The sequence below is a fragment of the Rhinolophus sinicus genome, linkage group LG07, assembly GCF_036562045.2.
Source record: "Rhinolophus sinicus isolate RSC01 linkage group LG07, ASM3656204v1, whole genome shotgun sequence".
In the NCBI taxonomy this organism is placed as follows: domain Eukaryota; kingdom Metazoa; phylum Chordata; class Mammalia; order Chiroptera; family Rhinolophidae; genus Rhinolophus; species Rhinolophus sinicus.
The window spans coordinates 118705283-118728608 of record NC_133757.1 but is presented as its reverse complement, the minus strand read 5'-3'; the positions used below and the strand labels follow the sequence as shown (position 1 = coordinate 118728608).

The 23326-nt window shown below is 34.4% G+C and overlaps 1 long non-coding RNA gene across 1 annotated transcript in view; it reads left to right on the top strand.

Moving 5' to 3' along the window:
• The window catches only part of LOC141572833 (uncharacterized), a 380091-nt gene that overhangs the window by 352633 nt on the left and 4132 nt on the right, over positions 1-23326 (top strand). Inside the window, exon 3 of the long non-coding RNA XR_012498326.1 lies at positions 15744-15805. This is a non-coding gene — a long non-coding RNA (uncharacterized LOC141572833). The remainder of the gene's footprint in view (positions 1-15743; positions 15806-23326) is intronic.

The window sequence follows — 23326 nt, the reverse complement described above, 5'->3', positions numbered from 1 at the left end:
TGGTGCACATGTGTAATCACACTTTTTCTTTTGTCATATGGCAGAGGGGTCAAGTATCTTGTTAGTTGTTTCGAAGATGTAACAAATTCATAGAAGTTTTAAGGTTATAAATTGAAGGTTCTGTAAGTAAAGTAAATGCGTTTAAGATAGGACCAATGTAACAGTTGCAGATATTGCCAACTATTCCATGATCAGAGTTTTTCACACACACACAGTAGGATTTCAATGCCCGCTCATTTTGAAGTTAGGCATTGCCAGGTGATGTGTCATGGCCAGTGAAACGTGAGTGAATATAACATGTCTCATGTCCTGGTGTAACTTTTCAAAGCCAACATGGAACTCTTCATGTACCTTCCACCATCCTTGCTGTCAAGGCAGCACTTTTTGAGAGAAAGCTTCTGTGAGTCTGAGTTGCTGACTGATCACTGTGATCGGATCTCTGCCCTCTACCCCATGCACCTGTATGAAAAATATCAACTGAGTGAGGAATAATTCTTGGCTTGCTTCAGCTACTGAGGTTTTTGTTTTTTCTGCAGCATAACCTAACTTATCCTGACTAAATGCCAGTCCCCCTCAGATTTTAGGTAGTTGGGCATTAGGGCTTGCTATTGCCCTGGTAACACTACTTCTACTATTTCTGATACCACCAGCACCACCAACTACTTTTGACATCTGTTAGTAGTGTGCTTACTATGAAGCTGGCATTCACTAGTACTTTGAGAGAAGGTTTTTTGTTTGTTTGTTTGTTTTCCAATTCTATGAGATAAATAATGTTATAAACTAATACACCTGTTCAGCACCAGCTGCTGTTTGAGTGAGATTGTGATTGTCCTCCTGAAATTGGGATAAAGTCTTGAAGAGAAAGGCAGGGGGGTCTCATGGCACGTAAATTAGTGTATGCTTACCTGAAACAGAAATATTGTTCTAAGCCATTCATGGAAATTATTAGTCAACATAAAAGATCCCAACTGGACCAGATAAACCCAGGAGATCCAAAGGCTCTAAAAATAAAACTGCCATTGGAACCACGGTCCACAAAATTAGAGCAAGATTTGTGTGCTAAACCCAAGTGGAGTGATTGCCTAATGATAGACTCAATGTCTATGTCCTTCCAAAATTTGTATGTTAAATCCTAACATCCAGTGTGATGGTATATGGTGGTGCAGACATTGCAAGGTGATTAGATAGGAGAGTGGAACCCTCATGAATGGGGTTAGTGCCCTTATCAAAGAGACCCCAGAATGTTCCCTCCTCCTTTGGCCTTGTGACAACACAGTGCAGATATGGCTGTCTATGAACTATGAAGTGAACCCTCACAATACACCAAATCCACTCACTGGTTCCTTACTTTTTACCTTCTCAGCTTCCAGACCTGTGAGAAATTAATTTCTACTGTTTATAAACAACAAGTCCATGGTATTCTTGTATAGAAACCTCAATAAGACACCTGCTAAAATAAAATATTTCAATAGACACTAGAGACTTCTAAAATAATAGACAAAAAGTCCAGCATACAATTGAAATTTGCCTATCTTACCAAGAATGAAAGAAATCACAACTTGAATGAGACAATCACTGACGGTAATACCAAAATGAATCATATGGTGGAAGTATCCATCCAAAAAGAGCAATATAGGAATAATGGGAATACAAGAAGGAGAAGAAAGACAGAAGGGTACAGAGAATATATTCAAACAAATTGTTGATGAGAACTTCCCAAACTTTGGACAGAACTGGATCCTCGAATCAAAGAAGCAAATAGAACACCTAATTGCCTCAATCCCAACAGGCCTTCTCCAAGGCATATTGTATTGAAGCTGTCTCAAATCAACGACAAAGAAAGAATCCTCAAGGCAGCCAGGGAAAAGAAGATGGTAACCTACAAAGGAAAGCCCATTAGATTATCATCAGATTTTTCAGCCGAAACTCTACAAGTCAGGAGGGAGTGGAACCAAATATTCAAACTATTGAAAGAAAGAAATTATGAGCCAAGAATAATATATCCAGCAAAGATATCCTTTAGCTATGAACGAGGAATAAAGACCTTTCCAGACATACAGAAGCTGAGGGAATTTTCTAATACATGACCTGCACTACAAGAAATACTAAAGGAGGCTATTCGACAACCATCAACAGGGACAATTTGTGGCAAACAAAACATAAAAAGGAGAGTAAAGGCCTGAACCAGAATATGGGAATGGTGAAAGTAAGCGTGCTGAAGAAAACGGAATACTCTAACTATCAAACTTTCTTTTACATAAACTTAAGGGTAACCACTAAATAAAAAATCCAGAACTCAAATATATACTGTAATAAAAGAAGAAACAGAGGGAAACATCATAGAATACCACAGCACAGAAATAATAGACAACAACAAAAAGACAAAGAAACAATGGAGACACAGCCTTACCAGAAAACTAAGGATAGAATGACAGGAAATCCTCACATATCAATAATTACCCTAAATGTAAATGGACTGAACTCACCAATAAAAAGGCACAGAGTAGCAGATTGGATCAAAAAAAAACTAAACCCAACCATATGCTGTCTCCAAGAGACACATCTCGGCTACAAGGACAAGCATAGACTCAAAGTGAAAGGGTGGAAATTGACACTCCAAGCAAATGGTACCCAGAGAAAATCAGGTGTAGCCACAATGATATCAGATGAAACAGACCTCAGGTTGAAAAAGATAACAAGAGACAAAGATGGACATTTCATTATGGTAAAGGGGACTATACAACAAGAAGACATAACGGTCTTCCATATTTATGCCCCCAATCAGGAAGCACCGAAACATACCAAGCAACTACTAATAGAACTAAAGGGAGAAATTGACCAAAACACAATTATACTAGGGGACTTAAATATGTCTTTGACAGCTATGGATAGATCATCCAAACAGAAAATAAATAACGAAATAGCAGCCCTAAATGACACATTAGATGAAATGGACATAATTGACATATATAGAGCACTTCATCCTAAAACATCAGACTATACATTCTTTTCTAGTGTACATGGAACATTCTCAAGGATAGACCATATATTGGGACATAAAATCAGCCTCAGCAAATTTAAGAAGATTGAAATCATACCAAGCATATTCTCTGATCACAAGGCTTTGAAATTGGATATCAACTGCAAAAGAAAGCAGGAAAAAACACAAATACATGGAGATTAAACAACATACTTTTAAAGAACAACTGGGTCAAAGAAGAAATTAGAGGAGAGATCAAAAGATACATAGAAACAAATGACAATGAAAATACATCCTACCAAAATTTTTGGGATGCAGCGAAAGCAGTTTTAAGAGGGAAATTTATATCATTACAGGCCTATCTCAAGAAACAAGAAAACTCCCAAATAAATAACCTCATGTTACACCTTAAAGAACTAGAAAAAGAAGAACAAGTGAAACCCAAGGTCAGCAGAAGAAAGGAAATAACAAAAATCAGAGCAGAACTAAATGAAATAGAGAACAAAAAGACAATAGAAAAATTAATGTGACAAAGAGCTGGTTCTTTGAAAAGATTAACAAAATTGACAAACCCTTGGCTAGACTCACTAAGATAAAAAGAGAGAAGACACTAATTAACAAAATCAGAAACAAAAAGGGGAAGTTATCACGGACACCACAGAAATACAAAGGATCATTCAAGAGTACTATGAAGGACTATATGCCACCAAATTCAATAACCTAGAAGAAATGGACAAGTTCTTAGAAACATATAGCCTTCCAAGGCTGAACCATGAAGAACTGGAAAATCTAAACAGACCGATCACCAGTTACAGAATTGAATCAGTCATCCAAAACCTTTCCAAAAGCAAAAGTCCGGGACCAGATCGCTTCACTAGTGAATTCTACCAAACCTTCAAAGAGGATCTAATACCAATCCTGCTCAAACTCTTCCAAAAAATTGAAAAAGAGACAGTACTCCCTAACTCATTTTATGAGGCCATCATTACCTGGATACCAAAACCTGGCAAGGACAACACAATAAAAGAGAACTACAGAGCAATATCTCTGATGAATACAGATACAAAAATCTTAAACAAAATTCTAGCAAATCGAATACAGCAATGCATTAAAAGGATTATTCATCACGACCATGTGGGGTTCATCCCAGTGGCACAAGGATGGTTCAACATACGCAAATCCATTAATGTGATACATCACATAAACAAAAGACAGGACAAAAATCATTTGATTATATCAGTTGATGCAGAAAAGCATTTGACAAGATACAACATCCATTTATGATTAAAACACTTAACAAAGTAGGTATGGAAGGAAAATACCTTAAAATAATAAAGGCCATATATGACAAACCCTCAGCTAATCTCATAATTAATGCTGAAAAACTGAAGCCCTTTGCTCTATATTCAGGAACACGACAGGGCTGTCCCCTATGACCTCTGCTTTTCAACATAGTGTTGGAAGTCCTTGCCAGAGCAATCAGGCCACAAATATGTGCAGGTTAAACAACATACTGTTAAAGAATGACTTGATCAAAGATGAAATAAGAGGAGATATCAAAACATGCATAGAAAGAAATGAGAATGAAAATACCTCCTACAAAAACTTTTGGGATGCAGCGAAAGCAGACATAAGGAGGAAATTTATATCATTACAGGTCTATCTCAAGAAACAAGAAAAATCCCAAATAAATAATCTCATGTTACACCTTAAAGAACTGGAAAAAGAAGAACAAGTGAAACCCAAGGTCAGCAGAAGAAAGGAAATAACAAAAATCTGAGCAGAACTAAATGAAATAGAGAACAAAAGACAATAGAAAAAATTAATGTGACAAAGAGCTGGTTCTTTGAAAAGATTAACAAAATTGACAAACCCTTGGCTAGACTCACTAAGATAAAAAGACAGAAGACACTGATTAACAATATCAGAAACAAAAAAGGGAAGTTATCACGGACACCACAGAAATACAAAGGATCATCCAAGAATACTATGAAGGACTATATGCCACCAAATTCAATAACCTAGAAGAAATGGACAAGTTCTTAGAAACATATAGCCTTCCAAAGCTGAACCATGAAGAACTGGAAAATCTAAACAGACCAATCACCAATAACGGAATTGAATCAATCATCCAAAACTTTCCCTAAAGCAAAAGTCCGGGACCAGATGGCTTCACTAGTGAATTCTACTAAACCTTCAGAGGATCTAATACCAATCCTGCTCAAACTCTTCCAAAAAATTGAAGAAGAGACAGTACTCCCTAACTCATTTTATGAGGCCAACATTACCCTGATACCAAAACCTGGTAAGGACAACACAAAAAAAGAAAACTACAGACCAATATCTCTGATGAATACAGATGCAAAAATCCTAAACAAAATTCTAGCAAATCGAATACAACAATGCATTAAAAAGATTATTCATCACGACCAAGTGGGGTTCATCCCCGGGGCACAAGGATGGTTCAACATCTGCAAATCCATCAGTGTGATACATCACATAAACAAAATAAAGGACAAAAATCATATGATTATATCAATTGATGCAGAAAAAGCATTTGACAAGATACAACATCCATTTATGATTAAAACACTTAATAAAATAGGTATAGAAGGAAAATACCTTAACATAATAAAGGCCATATATGACAAGCCGTCAGCTAATCTCATAATTAATGCTGAAAAACTGAAGCCCTTTGCTCTATATTCAGGAACACGACAGGGCTGTCCCCTATGACCTCTGCTTTTCAACATAGTGTTGGAAGTCCTTGCCAGAGCAATCAGGCAAGAGAAAGAAATAAAAGGCATCCAAATTGGGAATGAAGAAGTTAAATTATCACTCATTGCAGATGACATGATGCTATATATAGAAAGCCCTAAAGACTCCACCAAAAAGCTATTAGAAACAATCAATGAATACAGTAAAGTTGCTGGCTACAAAATCAACGTACAAAAGTCCATTGCATTTCTATATACTAACAATGAAATCTCAGAAAAAGAACTACAAAAAACAATTACTTTTGCAATTGCAGCAAAAAAGAATAAAATATCTAGGAATAAACTTAACCAAGGATGTGAAGGACCTATATGCTGAAAATTGTAAGACATTTTTGAAAGAAATTGAAGAAGACACAAAGAAATGGAAAGACATTCCGTGCTCATGGATTGGAAGAATCAACAGTTAAAATGGCCATATTACCCAAAGCAATATACAGATTTAATGTGATACCCATGAAAATCCCAATGGCATTTTTTAAAGAAATAGAACAAAAAACATCAGATTTGTTTGGAACCACAAAAGACCCCGAATAGCCAAAGCAATCTTAAGAAAAAAGAACAATACTGGAGGTATCACACTCTCTGACTTTAGCTTGTACTACAGGGCTACAATAATCAAAACAGCATGGTATTGGCAGAAAAACAGACACATAGACCAATGGAATAGAATAGAGAACCCAGAAATAAAACCACATAAATATGGACAGATAATTTTTGACAAAGAAGCTAATAACATACAATGGAGGAAAGACAGCCTCTTCAATAAATGGTGCTGGGAGAATTGGATAGCCACGTGCAAAAGAATGAAACTGGACTGCTATTTGTCACCATGTACCAAAGTTAATTCAAAATGGATCAAAGACTTAAGCATAAGACCTGACACAATAAACTGCATAGAAGAAAACATAGGTACTAAACTTATGGACCTTGGGTTCAAAGAGCATTTTATGAATTTGACTCCAAAGGCAATGGAAGTAAAAGCTAAAATAAACGAATGGGACTATATGAAACTTAAAAGCTTCTGCACAGCAAAAGAAACCATCGACAAAATAAAGAGGCCACCAACTGAATGGGAGAAGATTTTTGCAAATAGTGCCTCCGATAAGGGGCTAATATCCAGAATATACAAGGAACTCATGCAACTCAACAACAAAAAAACAAACAACCCAATTGAAAAATGGGCAGAGGACTTGAAGAGACATTTCTCCAAAGAGGACATACAAATGGCAAATAGACATATGAAAAAATGCTCAACATCACTAATCATCAGAGAAATGCAAATCAAAACCACAATGAGATATCACCTCACCCCAGTCAGAATGGCTATCATCAACAAGACAAATAATAACAAATGTTGGAGAGACTGTAGAGAAAAAGGAACCCTCATACACTGTTCGTGGGAATGTAGATTGGTATAGCCGCTATGGAAGGCAGTGTGGAGGTTCCTCAAAAAATTACTAACAGAATTACCATATGACCCAGCAATCCCTTCCTGGGTATCTACCCAAGAAATCTGAAAACATTTATCCATAAAGACAAGTGTGCTCCAATGTTCATTGCAGCTTTTTTATGGTGGCCAAGACATGGAAACAAGCAAAATGTCCTTTGATAGATGAATGGATAAAGAAGTTGTGGTATATATACATGATGGAATACTATTCGGCAGTAAGAAAAGATGATATAGGAACATTTGTGACAACATGGATGAATCTTGAGAGTATGATGCTAAGCGAAATAAGTCAGACAGAAAAAGCAGAGAACCATATGATTTCACTGATATCTGGTATATAAACCAAAAACAACAAAAGAACAAGACAAACAAATGAGAAACAAAAACTCATAGACACAGACAATAGTTTAGTGGTGACCAGAAGGTAAAGGGGGTTGGGGGTGGGAGATGAGGGTAAGGGGGATCAAATATATGGTGATGGAAGGAGAACTGAGTCTGGGTGGTGGACACACAATGAGATTTATAGATGATGTAATACAGAATTTACACCTGAAATCTATGTAATTTTACTAACAATTGTCACCCCAATAAATTTAAAAAATATATATATTTTGCATATGAATTCCCTATTTATCCTATTATACTTTTACAGAGTTATTATATAATTGGAGGTACTCTATATTCAAACTTCTTAAGTGGTTAACTCACTTCGAAAATCTTTAGCTCTAAAAATAAGGAAACAAAGTAATTCAGATTAACTAAACCCACACCAAACCAAACAAAAATTACCCCCAAACAAAACAAAAACAAACAAAACAAAGAACCCAAGGATGTCTAGGGTACGTATTGTTTTAATTTTTGAGGATCGCAAATGATTTATCATTAATCAGTGTTTTCGGTGTCATCTAAGTAGTTTAGTAGCACATTGTTCCCAAGCTGCACACATATTTAGTTCTCTTGTTCTCTAGCATATTGAACAAGTATCTTTTATATGGTCTCTCTTATTTTGAGTAAACACTTGCAACAAATTGTTTTCATCTTTATCAAGCAAACAATGGCCTTTGTATTTTTGTTTTTGAAAATCTTTGGAAATGCTTCATTCTTCCTTTAACAAAATATAAATTGAATAATTTGCTTGGAGTAGGGGGAGTTTTGGGGAGTTGAAATGCAAGTAAATGACTTTCAAGGGAATTTAATTTCTTCTCTCTTTTAGGAAGAGGAGAAATGCCTGTTCTAATTCTAGTCCTATTCTGTTAAATCTAGTGAAATTGAGATTGTAATTTAAAATTGTAAATTAAGATTGTTTCATATATATATATAAATGTTGGATAGGGAATTTTGAGGTCAATATCTCAACAAAAGAACAATAGACACCATGACTTAATTTCCATAATGAACCCTTGAGGGTGACAATAATTTTTTTCTGACTGCCCTTGCAAAAAAAAAAAAAAGTAAATTGATTAACACAAACTTGAACAATAATAAGAGCAATAATAAAACATCAACATGCTAAAATTAGAGTGAAAAATTTAGTATTGATCTAAAGTACATACTGTTTAACACAAAGATAGTACCTACATTTGAATGACTTTTCAAATTCTTGGTACTAAAGGACCTATTTGTCTTCTTTATGGATACAATGCTTAGATGTAAATATAGATTGAGTAAATCTTTCTGGAATATCCTGTACCTGAAAAAAGTTTCAAATGGAAAATCAAATCAAATAATTTGATTCAAAACCATGGACTTTTCAAAGATAGCCCATTTATCTTAGAAATTAATTAATTTCCAAATTAACTTACTCTTTTTATACACAAGTCACCTCAGTGAAAAGCATAAGATTATTCTTTTCCACTGATAATGTATCCTAGCATTGTAGTATGTTTTTACATATGTATTTTCTGTTTTTAATGATTACCTTTGTGCAATGTAGTTATACAAAGTGTGTAGCTCACACAATTACTGCATGACACAGACTGCCTCTTGAATCCCCCTGATTTTGGAGTTCTGGTTCTTGTGTGTTGTATTTGACACTCTACTTTCAACAAAATGTAGAGGCTCTCATGTGGATTCAAAAACAAAATCCGTGACAGTGTGTATGGGTTGAAATCCTAATAGGTAGCAATATAAAAAAGAGAGATAGGAAGTTGAGTAGTAAATAAATTTGAAGGGTTTGAGGTAGCTTTATCTAAAAAGAGAAAGTGCATAGTGATTCTTTGCAGTATCCCTACATAGGTTTCTTTCAAACTCCTGACGACTTTGGTTCGAAAAATTTGATTTAATTTAACAACTCTTATTTTCTCTAATGCATCTCAGTAGGTGATTGTGTGTCTTGTTTTTCTCTATGTGGCATTTAGATTACTGGAAGAAGCTTCAGTCCCCTTTGTCAAAAGTAATACTTTTGCTCTCAAACTCATCAGCGGCAGCTTCCACCTAATATTAACACTTTATTTTCCAGTAGGTGCTGTTTTAATTTTGGATTTTTATTTTAAATTACTGTGTCTTATCCAGAGATCTTAAGTGACACCCATTAATGCATCCACATAATTTTTTTCCAAGTTAATAATACACTAGTTCTTTTCCTGCACTTTGCATGAAACTATCAAATATTCTTTTCAAAGACAACATACGCAGGGGTATTCATTACTCCACCAAAATAGATCTGATATTTTAGTACCCACAATTCTCCATCTGCATGCCAGATGCTTGAAGCCACGTGGCACTGCTCATATTTTAAACAAATAAATGTGAAATATGCAAGATGGGTAAAGGGCAGTGTTAATGTTTTACACATGTGCCACCATTATTCAGTACTATATTAATCTTCCTTGAGATTTTAAATGTCATTTGAAAAAAGTAATGCTACAATACTGGGGGATAGATATAGGAAATAAATAAACAGATTTAACTACTTAGTACTAATGTCATACATGATAACATTGGAAGTGTTTTTAAGGCAAAGAACAAATATTTTAATTGTGTTGACATGGAACACAAAATGTAAAAGGCTATGGAATTGTGGATATAATTATGTGATCCCAATGAGATTTTTGTTTTATTGGAATATGTTAAATTAGATAAAATAAATATTTCTATAAATTCAATTTCAAAATTAGTTATGAAAACAAAACCGTATATCAAACGTATATATGTGCAGGTTGATGCAACTTAAAATCATTATAAATATGTATCTTTGTATATTTATTTTCTTATTTTGTTTCATATGAATACTGAAATTTTCTTATGTCCTCTTTGTTAATATCTGATAATAACCATAGTTGTTATTATCCTATTAATTTCTTCTATATTTTTACTTTTCTCTGATTAGTTTTCTCTTTATTACATAAAAATTCTACTATTTAAATAACTTCTTAAATGGATTCCCTGCTTATAGATTTTTTTCCTTTTAGAGAATCCTACTTGGCTACTTGTTTATTCTAAAATATTACTATTTTCTTGCCTTCTGTTCTTGTTAACCTTCAGCGGTTTCATGTTTTCTAGAGATAACACTCAAACATCTCAGCCTAGCTTCCATATTGCACCAAATTATGGATAACAAATTTTCTGAATCCTATATCCAACCAGATCCTTAAATCACAGGCTAGTCAATATGTTTAGGATTTCTCTTGCTCTATGTTTTGCTTTCAGCATCCAAGAGCACGGAAAACGCCATCAGACAACACTAAACATCTGTGATGTTCATCAGGATTCCACTAGTGTTCATCAATATTCAGCTTTAAAGAGCTAAGTTACAAAATGGAGATAAATATATTGGCCCTCCCCTTGTTCTCTGTGGAAAGCTACCTACACACATAAGAAAGGTCACACACACATAAGTATGCATATGTATATAACACATGTATGGAGAAAGATACACAGATCTATGAACCTACGGCTGGAATAGTGATAAGTGGAGGCTGCATTTTAAATATGTTCCAAGATTTATTTAATGATTATACACAAAGAAGAAAGAGAGTGTATAAACAGAGAGAAATAGAAAAACTTATAAAACAAGTTTCTCCTTTTTACTGCTATAATTAATTATGTACTTTACCGAAAAATCTTTCTGCATTCTTGATAGTTATTTGTGTTCTGGAATGTGATTGAAATCCTTTTTTGTTCATTTTCCATGTACAAATCTGGTCTCCCCAACCAGATTATTAGGTCCTGGGGGAATGTGACTTTTTCTTAAGTTATTATGAACACTTACAAGTAACTCACAGAGCACCTGTATAGAGTAATGGCTCAATGAATAGCTTTTATTTGATACAATTTTATCTTGTCAGTATTTCTATGAGGATTCAGTTACTACTATATATAGAGTTTATTGTTCTACCTCTTAATATATTGGAGGTATAGTCAAACCTCATCTTACTTCCGTAAGTCACATTAGGAAATACGTAAATACAGCTCTGTGATTTTAGAAACTGTCCCCTGGATTACAGATTTATAAAATCCAGAAGCTGATTCTGCCAATCTTCGTTTCTAACAAATATTGATTAGCTTAATTCTCAAATTCGTCTAATAATTAAAAATGTGCTGATAAATTATGTTTTTTATTTTAGTGAAAAACATACATAGTATATTTTCTTATGATCTATACATTGAGAGAGAAGGAGAGTGAAGAAATGTCAATATCCATATACGTTTATAATCCATGATGCTTCTAAGAGTCATGAACTTTTAATTTGTCCTTTGGAAATTTTTGGCTCCAAGGACAAGATACCACATGCAACCCAAATATATGACAAACAGAGGTTTGGAGAGGGGATACACATTTTGGAAGACATAACAGGTTAGGTTACAAAAATCAAAGTGTTTCTCCCTTTCGCCCAGTTTCATGTTGTCATCCTTCTCTCATGGCTGCGATAGCAGCGCCATGAAGGCTGGAGTATTCATTGTTCACTCCTCAGTATCTAGAATAGCACCTGGTCTGTGAAATGCACTCAGGCTGTATTTGTTGGATGGATAGAAACAGATGAATCTGGCATCCTATCCCCAAGGTCCCGGGGCCAGAGAGTAAAGTCAGCCTTTCCTGCTTGCTCTAATACAAAAACACTGGCGGACAACTATTAGCCTTGTCCAGTTCACATTTCTTTCTCTTGAGGTAAGGAGGGGCTATAAGAAAGCTGAATCCAGGAGTCCTGCAGGAAAGATGTGTCAGAAGCCACAGAAAACTACTGTAAAGCACATGTAGCTGTGTGTCTGTCCTTTTAAGTGTTTGTTCAATAGCAAAAATAAACACGAAACTATCAGTTGAAACTACACCATATAGATAGTGTGATTTTTCCTGAGGCAAAGCATGAGCTGCAATCTCCCAGCAAGGAGAAATTAATTCCAATTCCTTTGAATATTGTTTTCTATACCATATTTTTGAATCTCTAAACTTCTCAGAAAATCAATATTAGAGTATTTTGTTTCCGTACTTCTATGAATTTGTTGAAGTTTCTAGAAATTTTGTTGAAATTATATAGAAAGTGATGTTTCGAGTCATGTAGCAGATGCCTAATGATGATCTAAGTTACAGTTTAAAACCTGCAATACATTAAATATTACTTGGCTTCAAGTGGCTTTGCTTATAATGTATCAAAATATGGATGATTGTTTCAATATTATCACCAGGCTGCAGAAATAGGAAACCAATTTGGAAAACTAGAAAGAAGTTAGGCTTGCTCTTGGAACAACATAAGTAGAAAAGATAAGGACTTCAATTCTGCCTCTTAAAACTATCCTTCTAAAATGAAAGTATATATTTTCCAAATCTTTCTTCTTACTCTTCCCCTACCTTCAATTTCCTAAACTCTAATTACTAATGAAAAAACCTTTTGCTGTTATCTACAAAGTGATTTAGAAATGAATGTTAATTTTGTTGTTGTCACCAAGTCTGTACTTGTTATAAATATGACAAACTCTTATTATTCTGTCAAAAAGTCATAATTTAAATTACTCTTCACACATTTTAATACTGTTATGCATTGTTCTTAATGAAGGTTTGGTCTGTGAGATAATATGTTATTATTGGCTGAATTCTAGGTATTTTGTATGCGTTACACATTTGACAAGGGTACAGCTTCAGAAGAAGCAATTCATTTACATAGAAAATGTTTTGCTATAAGCAACCCAAAGCATGTCCACATTCAAATATAGAAATGTGTTGGTGGATTGATAGTTTTACTTGTGGAGAATATATACATGTATATAAGTATATAAAACATATATATATTCTGCCAGGCTCAGATGATAAAGATAAAATGTATTTTGTAACTGAGGGTGTTTGTTTCTCATTGCTATTTGATCTTTTGTTCACTTGTTTTATTTATTTTTTGTGTGTTTCATAGCTATTAAATCATTTAGTTGATTAGTACTCAACAAGGACACTATACTTCGTAATCTGCAGGCATTTCATCATGTAAAAATGAAAGATATGTTTCTTACAAAAAGAAAAATGAAAGATAATTTTGCCCTGTTTTACTTATTAAGAAACTGAGGTTTTGAGTCTCTAAATTTTTAAGTGACCAAGTCTGGCTAAATTAAAATATACCCCCATTTTATGAGTCAACGTGTTGAACTTTCTACCCCAGAATGAAGGAGTAGAGATGGTGGGCTCCGATGTTTTTGTTTTTTTGAAATTAAATAACCAGAGATTATGTAGATAGTTTACAGACTTATCTTATTATGCTTTATTTAAATGTCATATCACTTTTTGAGGCATATAAGGAGCATGCTTTAAGTGATATACAACTTTTATGGTAAAAGTGTGAACTAGAATTGTTTTTATATTTTTTATTATTTCGACATGTAGTAGAAAACTGACAGTTGAATAATTTTCCTGTTTAATTAATATCTACAAAGCAAATCTGTAAAGAAGCATTACAATCCTTCAAAGTTAAAAGTGATATGCATAACTGATTTAATTTTCATTTTAACCCTCGAAAGCAGCCTAAATTAGGGTGGAATTTGTAAGTTGGATACCCTTTGAATGAGTGCACATATCTGAGACCAGTTCTTATATTTTATTTCATTCTAATACATCTTTCCCACAGCTCCTTACATTTGTTGTCTTCCTAGATTCATTTTGGTTTTCAAAACTGAGCTTGATTTACTTCAGTGTGTTCTCAAAGAGCATGGAAAGGAGGAAATTATATATATATATATATATATATATATATATCCTTTTTTTTTTTTTTAATATTTTTACGTGTATTCATTGAGGCCAGTTGAAACTAAGGAATCAGTCAATTGCTACCTGATCCATGACCACCAACCCTGATTGGCTTATATCTTAGAGAAGAAAGAGGGAAAGACAAACAAACACACAAACAAACAAAAGCAAAACAAAACAAAACAAGAGTTAACTCTAGAAAGTTTCGATGAGATGGTTTAGAGAAAAAATTATTGGGAAGAATAGCTCTGATTTCTCCACTCAGCCCTGGCATAGATGCCTTTGCATCTTTGGGAGATGTGACATCAGTATTTCAGAACTTATCCAGGAGTCTTGAATGAAAAGATAGAAGTCACTTTTAATAAAGAAAATTGTAAATGCTATCAGTGGTGCATTCTATTGAATTTTGTACACTCTGTCTATCCCTTTATTGGGACAAATTAAGTATCTCGGAGAGAAGTGACAAATTGAAAATCATGTGTCTTAGTGAGAGCAGTCAGAGAGGACGTGCTTCCGGCTCCCTTTTTGCCTCAGACCTGAGAGGCCACAGGTCCTGAGAAGTAAGAATAGTGCGGGCAAAGGGAGGTGAGGAAAGAAAAACCCAGCAAACCTTTCTTCTCAGAGTTTTGCAATAGGAATGGGTTGTTTTAGTGTGGGACACACATTTTAATCATCTAATCTGTGATTCTTACGGATCCAATCTGGGAAATTAAAGAAACAAAACTGGGATGGGGATTGAGGAATCAGTTTCAAACTTAATTTTGGCTGAAACTTGAATGGGAACATCTGGAGGGATATTGAGCATTTTGGGAATATTTCTTACCTTTCGATGTTCAGGATCCCCGTAAGACTGTGCTCACATTATGCTTATCTACTGGTTTCTTTCACAGGAAGTCCACACGGACAGACAGACATTCATAGTGTATTTTAATCTTAGCAAATAACAGCAAAAATTACATGCTATAAATACATTAAAATTATTTTTATCTTGAGACATGTTTACTGAAAATTATACCTGCCATTCTTTGATGTCTGATGAAGAGGTTATATCTCCCTTATTCTCATTCGTCCATTATTTCAAGATTTATTTGAAACTCTCCTATGTAAAATATTTTCTAATACCAGTTCATTCCAAATAAGGAAACCACAAATAAATTTAAATGCGTTGTTGAAGATAGTACAAATCGATAGCCAATCTAGGTAGAAATCACCTCAAAGTTTAACCATATTATTTTTGATCTTGCCAAATGTATCATCTGGACAATGAATTACCAGGTGCACATGGAGGCCGTTATTGACACATTCATCTAATTTCTTTTCCCCTCGCAATCCAAATTGCAAAGAATGTAATTCTGATGTCTCTTCTCTTTGCAGCTGCGCTGAGATTGATTACCAGCGTTCGCCTGCTCAACGTGTTCGCCCAGGCAGGCCTGGAGGTGAGATCCCTTTCCAATTGTTTGAAATGCTCTGACGGAATCTATCTTTTAGTTTTATGTCCTCAAACCCTTTTTCATGGTCACTTATTTCATCTTGCTGCTGAATATTTCATTTTAAAAAGATCAGGCGTGTGTGTTCGTTCAGCCTCATGGAGTCAGTGAAAAAATGTTCCTTTTTCAGGGAAGTGGGTGGGAATGCAAGGAGAGGAGCGTTTTCCTTTCTTTCGATGTCATCACTTTGGCTTATTTCAGAGAACACTGAATGATCATATTCCCTCACATTCCTTTTTATTAATGATTTGTCTTATAAACACATTATCGTATATATAAATGGTGGGTATTGAATATGTATACACATAGACGTAAGGATCACATCTTTACAAGAAATAGTAGATCTCATTTTATGTGTATTAAATAAGTTTCTAGTAGAAACTATCAAGATATTTCCCCATTTCCCACCTCTCTACAAGGGAGGTAAAGAGTGGTCATCTACAATGGTCACGGGCATGTGCTGGCATCGCGGCCCCTGGGATTCATTCCTGTCTCTGCCACTTATTTGCCGTGTAACCTTGAGTGAGTTATTTCAATTTGTTTATCTCTCAGTTTCTTCAATGGTAAAACTAAAAACTGCCAATCTCTAAAGTTTAGAGTGAAGAGTAAATGAAGGAATTAAAACATCAAAAGTAGTCCTTGGCACCTATTAAGCATTTGGTAGATGTTAGATAGTAGGCCTGTAGTGTCAACCTTCCCACAAATAAATGCTGATATCTGAAAAATGGCTTTATGGCCCGATGTTTCCCAAAGAAATGCACCATACATGGAGTATATGTTTATTCTGTTCACTCTTGCTTTTTCTGGCATCTAGAACAATGTTTAGACACAAAATTGGTATTCAATAGATATTTTATGACTGACTGACTGAATGAATGAATGAATGAATGATGATTATCTGGAAGACAGTATGTATAATTTATTTATATATAGCATATATGGACAATTTGATTTTATGGAAAACAGAGTCATTGATATAGTTATTAACTAATAATTCATGAACTACTTTACTTTGAAAATTTGAGGACAGGCAATTTTGAGTAAAGAGAATTTAAGGACAGGCAAGTAAGTGTTAGTTAAGAACTCCTAGCTCCTCGGAGGACTTTAGGATCTGAGGAGATGTAATCCTGTAGAAAGGACACTTATGTAGTTGCCCCAAGTCCTGGAATCCTGCTCTTAGCTGTGCTGTGAAGTCTTAGTTAATACACTGAACAGTTCTGAAGCTCTGTTTTCTATTATATAATCTGCTGATTTCACTGAAATAAGTACATAAATGTAATATTCCTAATTGATTGCTGATGAACTAGAATGAAAGACCTCCTTTCTCTTCCCCGCTTCCACTGCTTGCTGACGCATGTACAGTGCCCCTCCCCCTCTGAAAGTCTCAGAAGATTGTATAAATCATGCAGCCGCTGGGCTTATCCGCTTGTGAAGATCTAGGTTAAGATAGACCTGAGTTTCTATTCCATGTCCTTTCTATAGAAAAGCCTAAAGTCCTTCCTAGAAATGTTACAAATTCCTCAACTGTCATGAATTTTCAATCTCTTCTTAATCCTTGTGTGTGCCTGTCTCCACTCATCCATCTGGCATCTGTTGCTTGATCTGTAGTGCAATGTCAACGCGGATATGGTACTTCCTTTGCATTTTCCCCAAAAACCGAAACACGTGAGGCTTTTTGTGAGATTGTTAAAAAATTTGGAGTTAGAAGCACTAAATTGTAACAAGAACACAAGCTATTTGATATCAAATATGTGATATTCTGTGTTTAAAAAAAATCTTTTATCTTTTATTTGGCTCAATGAATTCCTCTGAGCTTTCATATTCTCCCTCTCCCAAATCCCTTTCAACTGGCAATGTCCATAGATGGAATTACTTCTTCTGAGTCACTTCTCCTGCTCCCACCCTCATAATCTAGTATCCTCCCACCCGAAGCTCCTTTTCAAGACATTTTCCTAAAAATGACAAATTTTCTCCCTGAAATATTTTGTTACTGACAATAATGTTGCATCTCCCAAATTCTGTCATGCATACTCACTTTTTTGTGCCTGTGAGATAGAAGAAAAGCGATGTATTCAACCTCTTTTTTTTTTTTTTTTTTGCTTTAAAAGAAATGGCTGTGATTTCTCCTCCTTTACCTTTTCACCTTCCTGCAGTCTCATGGATAGCTGTGGTGGTGCTGTCTCAGACATCAAAAATAATGGATGCCACACAATAACATAGAAGTATCTTGAACTGTAGGGATTTTCTAAAACAGAACCACATACCACATAAGCTTGGACTATGTTGTGAAAAAGAACAGGCTTCTGTTTTAGTTGATCACTTATTAAGTTGGATCTCCTTTACATGTCGTGAACTTATATATTAATTAATAAATTAATCATTTCCCGAGAGCAAGTCATTTGAAACATAAAGCCCAGAATGATATCCATATGCTATTTGGTTTTGCAGTTGTTACCTTCCTTCTTTAAGGCCATGAGACAAGAATTAATTGTTTCTTGAGTAAATTTGGTAACGGAGTAATGGGACAGACAAAGATAAGAAAGAAAATTTTTTTAAAAAGTTCTATAATATATTTAAAATAAGATACTACCATGTTGTCAGGAATGGGGCATCTATGTTGAAATCTGAAGACTGCTACAACTCATGTGTAAGAAGAAAGCACATCGTCTCTCCTTAGAGACACTTTTTATTTTCATTCTGTAAAAATACCATTTAAAAATATGTTTCAAAAATTAAAAGATGGTAAAAATAACAATTGAATACACTCTTATAGTATTACACCAAAGAAAGGTAGAAAAATTTTACTCAGTTGCATCAGCTTCAATTGTTGAGTTGCATTAAAATAAAATAGTGAGGGTACTATCTCCTTAGCCAGCTAGAACCAAAATTGTACTTTAATTTGTTCATCCCTTTTATAGCAGTCCGATAATAAAATTCTCACCACCTAAAATTTAAAAATCACATATATGACCACATATTTAGATGATCCCAGGGCACTCATCAATATTCAGTGATGAGCAGTGACTACTGTGTTTTCCTGAAAATAAGACCTAGCGGGACCATCAACTCTAATGCGTCTTGGAGCAAAAATTAATATAAGACCTAGTCTTTTGTATTATATTATTATATTATATTATATTATATTATATTATATTATATTATATTTATTATATTATATAAGACCCGGTCTTATATTATAGTAAAATAAGACCAGGTCTTATATTAATTTTTGCTCTAAAAGACGCATTAGAGCTGATGGTCTGGCTAGGTCTTATTTTCAGGGCAACACAGTAAGGAGTGATGGATACAGAACAGCATGAGAAGCAGGGAACAGTGGGACTGGTGATCTTTTGTTTACACAAATATTCTCGTTTGAAAATGTTAGTTAATCTTTCAGTTTAGCAGGATAAACATGTAGTTAAAGCAGGAGATACAGAAGGAGCCTTGGACATCAATCAAAGACAACTGATCACCAGTCATCACAAATTAACCACTGGGTTGTATATATCAATCGCTCATGAGGACTAGAACTGGGGAGATAAAGGTGATGACATCAATACATTCATTTATGGCTACTTGGTGGCTCAGGGGCTCCTGGTCCAATCTCAGTCAATGTTAGAGTGCAATAGAAAGCCAGAGGCTTGTTTCTCGAATGAAGATGGATAATCTGCGGAGGCTGGCATAGTTCTATCCAAATTCTGAACGCCTGTGCTTTAGTTCATCTACGAGGGCCTGCCTTACACATGGCTGTGTGTCACCAAGAGATCATGACTGTAACTCAAGGGGCAAGTCTGCTTTTATGGCATTTTGAATTAGTTGGAAAACCTTCTCTTGTTATGAACCTCACTGAAAACTGCAGCATTTGGGGTTACACAGTAACTAGTAAGAGTAACACACCCAAGTAAAGTTGTGTTGCCCTCCAAATTCTAAAATGAAGACCAGTAGCTTCTTTCTTAGTTCTAAGAGGGCCCAGATGCAATAACTTTTCCTTCACCTTAGATTATCGCCCAGATCATTGAACCCCTAGAAATTCCACCGAAATGGTAGGCGCCTTAAGTTTTACGAGGTTGATTTTCTACTATTTGGCTCACAAATGTCTCCCCAAGGTGTCGAAAGCATTTGCTGTTTCCTGCTCATCAGATCCAGTTGCATGAAACCACCAACATAGTGGACTGGTATAATGTCCTGTGGAAGGGAAAGATGATCAACTCTGCAGACTAGGTTATAGCACGTACGTAGGGAGTTGACATGGCCTTGAAGTAAGACTGTGAAGACATGTTGTTGGCCATGCTGGCTGAAAGAAAACAATTTCGGAGAGTCTTTATTAATAAATAGAAAACAAATGGCACAACCACATCCAGAGCTATTATCCTGGTAATATGCACGTGCGCATGCTCTCTCACACACACACACACACACACACACACACACACACAGAGAATATTCAGAAAAATAACTACAATCACATTATTAAGTTATGATAGCCCACTGCCCTTCTCTAAATACTTCTGTCTTCTGCCCAGGCCAAATAGGTAAGTTGAAGGGCATCAGTGGTAATCAAGACTCCTACATTTGTCAAGCTCTAGATGGTGGCACAGATCTCTGATACTCCTCTTGGAGTGCAAGATTGCTTTTATTTACTATTTTGATAAGTAGAGACTCTCACTTGGCTTTTCCTGCCATAACAAACCCTTATTCCACGGGCCATGCAACTAATATAGGTTATGCCATTTGCTGAAAATGTCTCTTACAACTATGCATTCTAGAAATGGGGAAATAACACACATCAGGCATGGCCAATGATCATTACCCATATGATACAGATATAAGATATATATTTTCCTTCCTTCTGTTCCTCCATTCTTTAAGCTACTTTGTGTAAATTATGAAAGGAAACTATTTTGAATCCTGATTATATTGAGAGTCATATTACCGTTAATGAGTGTGCTAAATATGCAAATCAAAGCATATTGAATTTTACATAAGTTATTTATCAAGCTCCTGATTTAACATTTTTATTTACATATTGATACTCCTGTAAAGGACACACTAGGACATACACATTTACTAGGCTTACATATCTTTTTATTTCTTCAATTTATAGTGATACTACTTTTAACTAGTATTTGAATGTCACACAGTATTCAATTGTTTTTTATTTGAATTAAAGTTCTAAGTTGAGCATGAATATAGACTGAAGTTTTCTTCTAAGATACTATTGTTAGTTAATTTAAAGTCCTTTCCTTCATCATTGCTAACTGCTATAGTCTGACATCCATTCCCCAAATGAAATGTGACTTTGATGGATAAACTCAATTAAAGCTCAGGCATTAGATAAGTTAAGCAGAGAATTGGACTGATTTTTACCAATCTACCTTTAAAAATACCATAAGTATTTCAAAATGAAACAGTCATAAATTATACTGAAAATATATGTTAGTAAAATTGGATTGAAATCTAAATCAATTACTCTATGTAAATTTCTCTTGCTTAGAAAGTAACATTTGTTTTCCCCCTTACTATTGTATCTTAGAGATAACATTTAATAAGCAAAATCAGTGAAATATCTGTTGTCTTTCACTTTCCTAAAAATTTTGGCCTTCTTTATGATATTGAAGTTTATTAAAATATCTATATATAAGACTAATGATACAGATTTGGTCATAATCTAAGAACCCTTATAAGTAATTATGTTTATTCTCTTTAATATTTTCTAAAATGACTTAATGATAGTCTTGCATATGAAAATGATTAATACTAGCATGATGGCCCACTTATTTACTCGTTTAAACATTGATATTCATACCTTCTCTACAATAGATACAAGAAATCAGACTTGGTTATAATGGTAAATAAAACATGTAGAGAGAGAAATATAAAGAAATAATTTTTTGCATTAAATTTATTGGAGTGACAATGGTTAGTGAAATTACATAGGTTTCAAGTCTACATTTCTATAATATATCATATATGTATCTCATTGCGTGTTCACCACCCAGAGTCAGTTCTTCGATCATCATATATTTGTCCCCCTTTACCCTCTGGTAACCACTAAACTGTTGTCTGTGTTTAAGAATTTTTGTTTGTTTGTTGCTTTCAGTTTTATATCCCAAGTATGAGTGAAATCATATGGTTCTTAATTTTCTGTCTGACATGGTTTGATTTGATAAATACTTTGCTAGACATATAGACAGGTGCAAAAAGAATATAGAGACAAAGGCATCTAACAGAACCAGGGAAACTAAGGAAATCTTGAACCACACCATTTTCAATTTAGGAGAACCTTTAGATGTTAACATCCAATTCTGTTATTGTGATGGAGAAATAATTCAGAGAATTTGATTTGTTTTATTTTTTTTCCAGTACCAATAGAGCCAAGGGAACAATTCTTTTAGTAATTGTTTAATGGAACAATAATAACTACCTCATGGTGTTTTGTTGTGAGCATTACATATGATAAGACATTTCACAGAGAGCCCATTACACTGCTTTATAGCATTGTTGTGAATATTAAATGAGTTAATTGTTAGGCGCTCATAATGTTGTCTGGTCTTTTGAGGGCCTATATAGATGCAAGTTATTCCCACTATATTTTTCTTGCTATTAGTTTTGGGACTGTCTTTTGTTATATTAATATAGATATATACATATATATAGATATATACATATATATATAGATATATAGATATATAGATATATAGATATATAGATATATAGATATATAGATATATAGATATGTAGATATATAGATATTGATATATGTTTCATTGCAATTTCATGTAGAAAAGAAGGCATCCATTGCCTCAGAGAAGAATATTAAGACAGAAAAAACAAACAAAAAGTCTTGTTGAATGTAAAATGTCTCGATTTCAGACTTCCTTAAAAAGATAGCTAAGTCTAAGATTGGGGTGAAAAATATACAAGGTGAGCCTGGAGCATTTTATAGTACCAGAGGGTGAAAAAGTGCTTGAAAAAGAAAAAAAAAATCAACAAAAAATTAAAAAACCCACAATGATGAATATATGTCAAAACGACACAGAACCAACTGAAAGTGCTCCCAATGATTAAAGCCAGGACACTGTAAGCAACAAAATACATGGTGCAATATTCTGTTTTAACCAGACAATTAAATAAATATCCCTAAGTTTATACAAATATAATCGATAAATGGTTAAATAAATAAATAAATAGGGATGAATAGGTAAATCTGTGCAGAAGAAAATTTATATAAGTACTCTGACCTCAAGGAGGCTGAACGTAGCTCTCTACTCGCTGAGTGAGGGCTGTGCAGTGTCTTCCTTCCAAAGATTACACTATGTAAAGAAAGAAAAGAGGGTAACTTTACAGCGAAGAAATCTAATAAACACTCCTCATCCAGAAGACGAAAATTAAATCAGCATTGATACATTTAGTTGATAGTGTGTATCCTTGATATGATGTGACGAAACTGGCACTTTTGCTCTGTGGTCT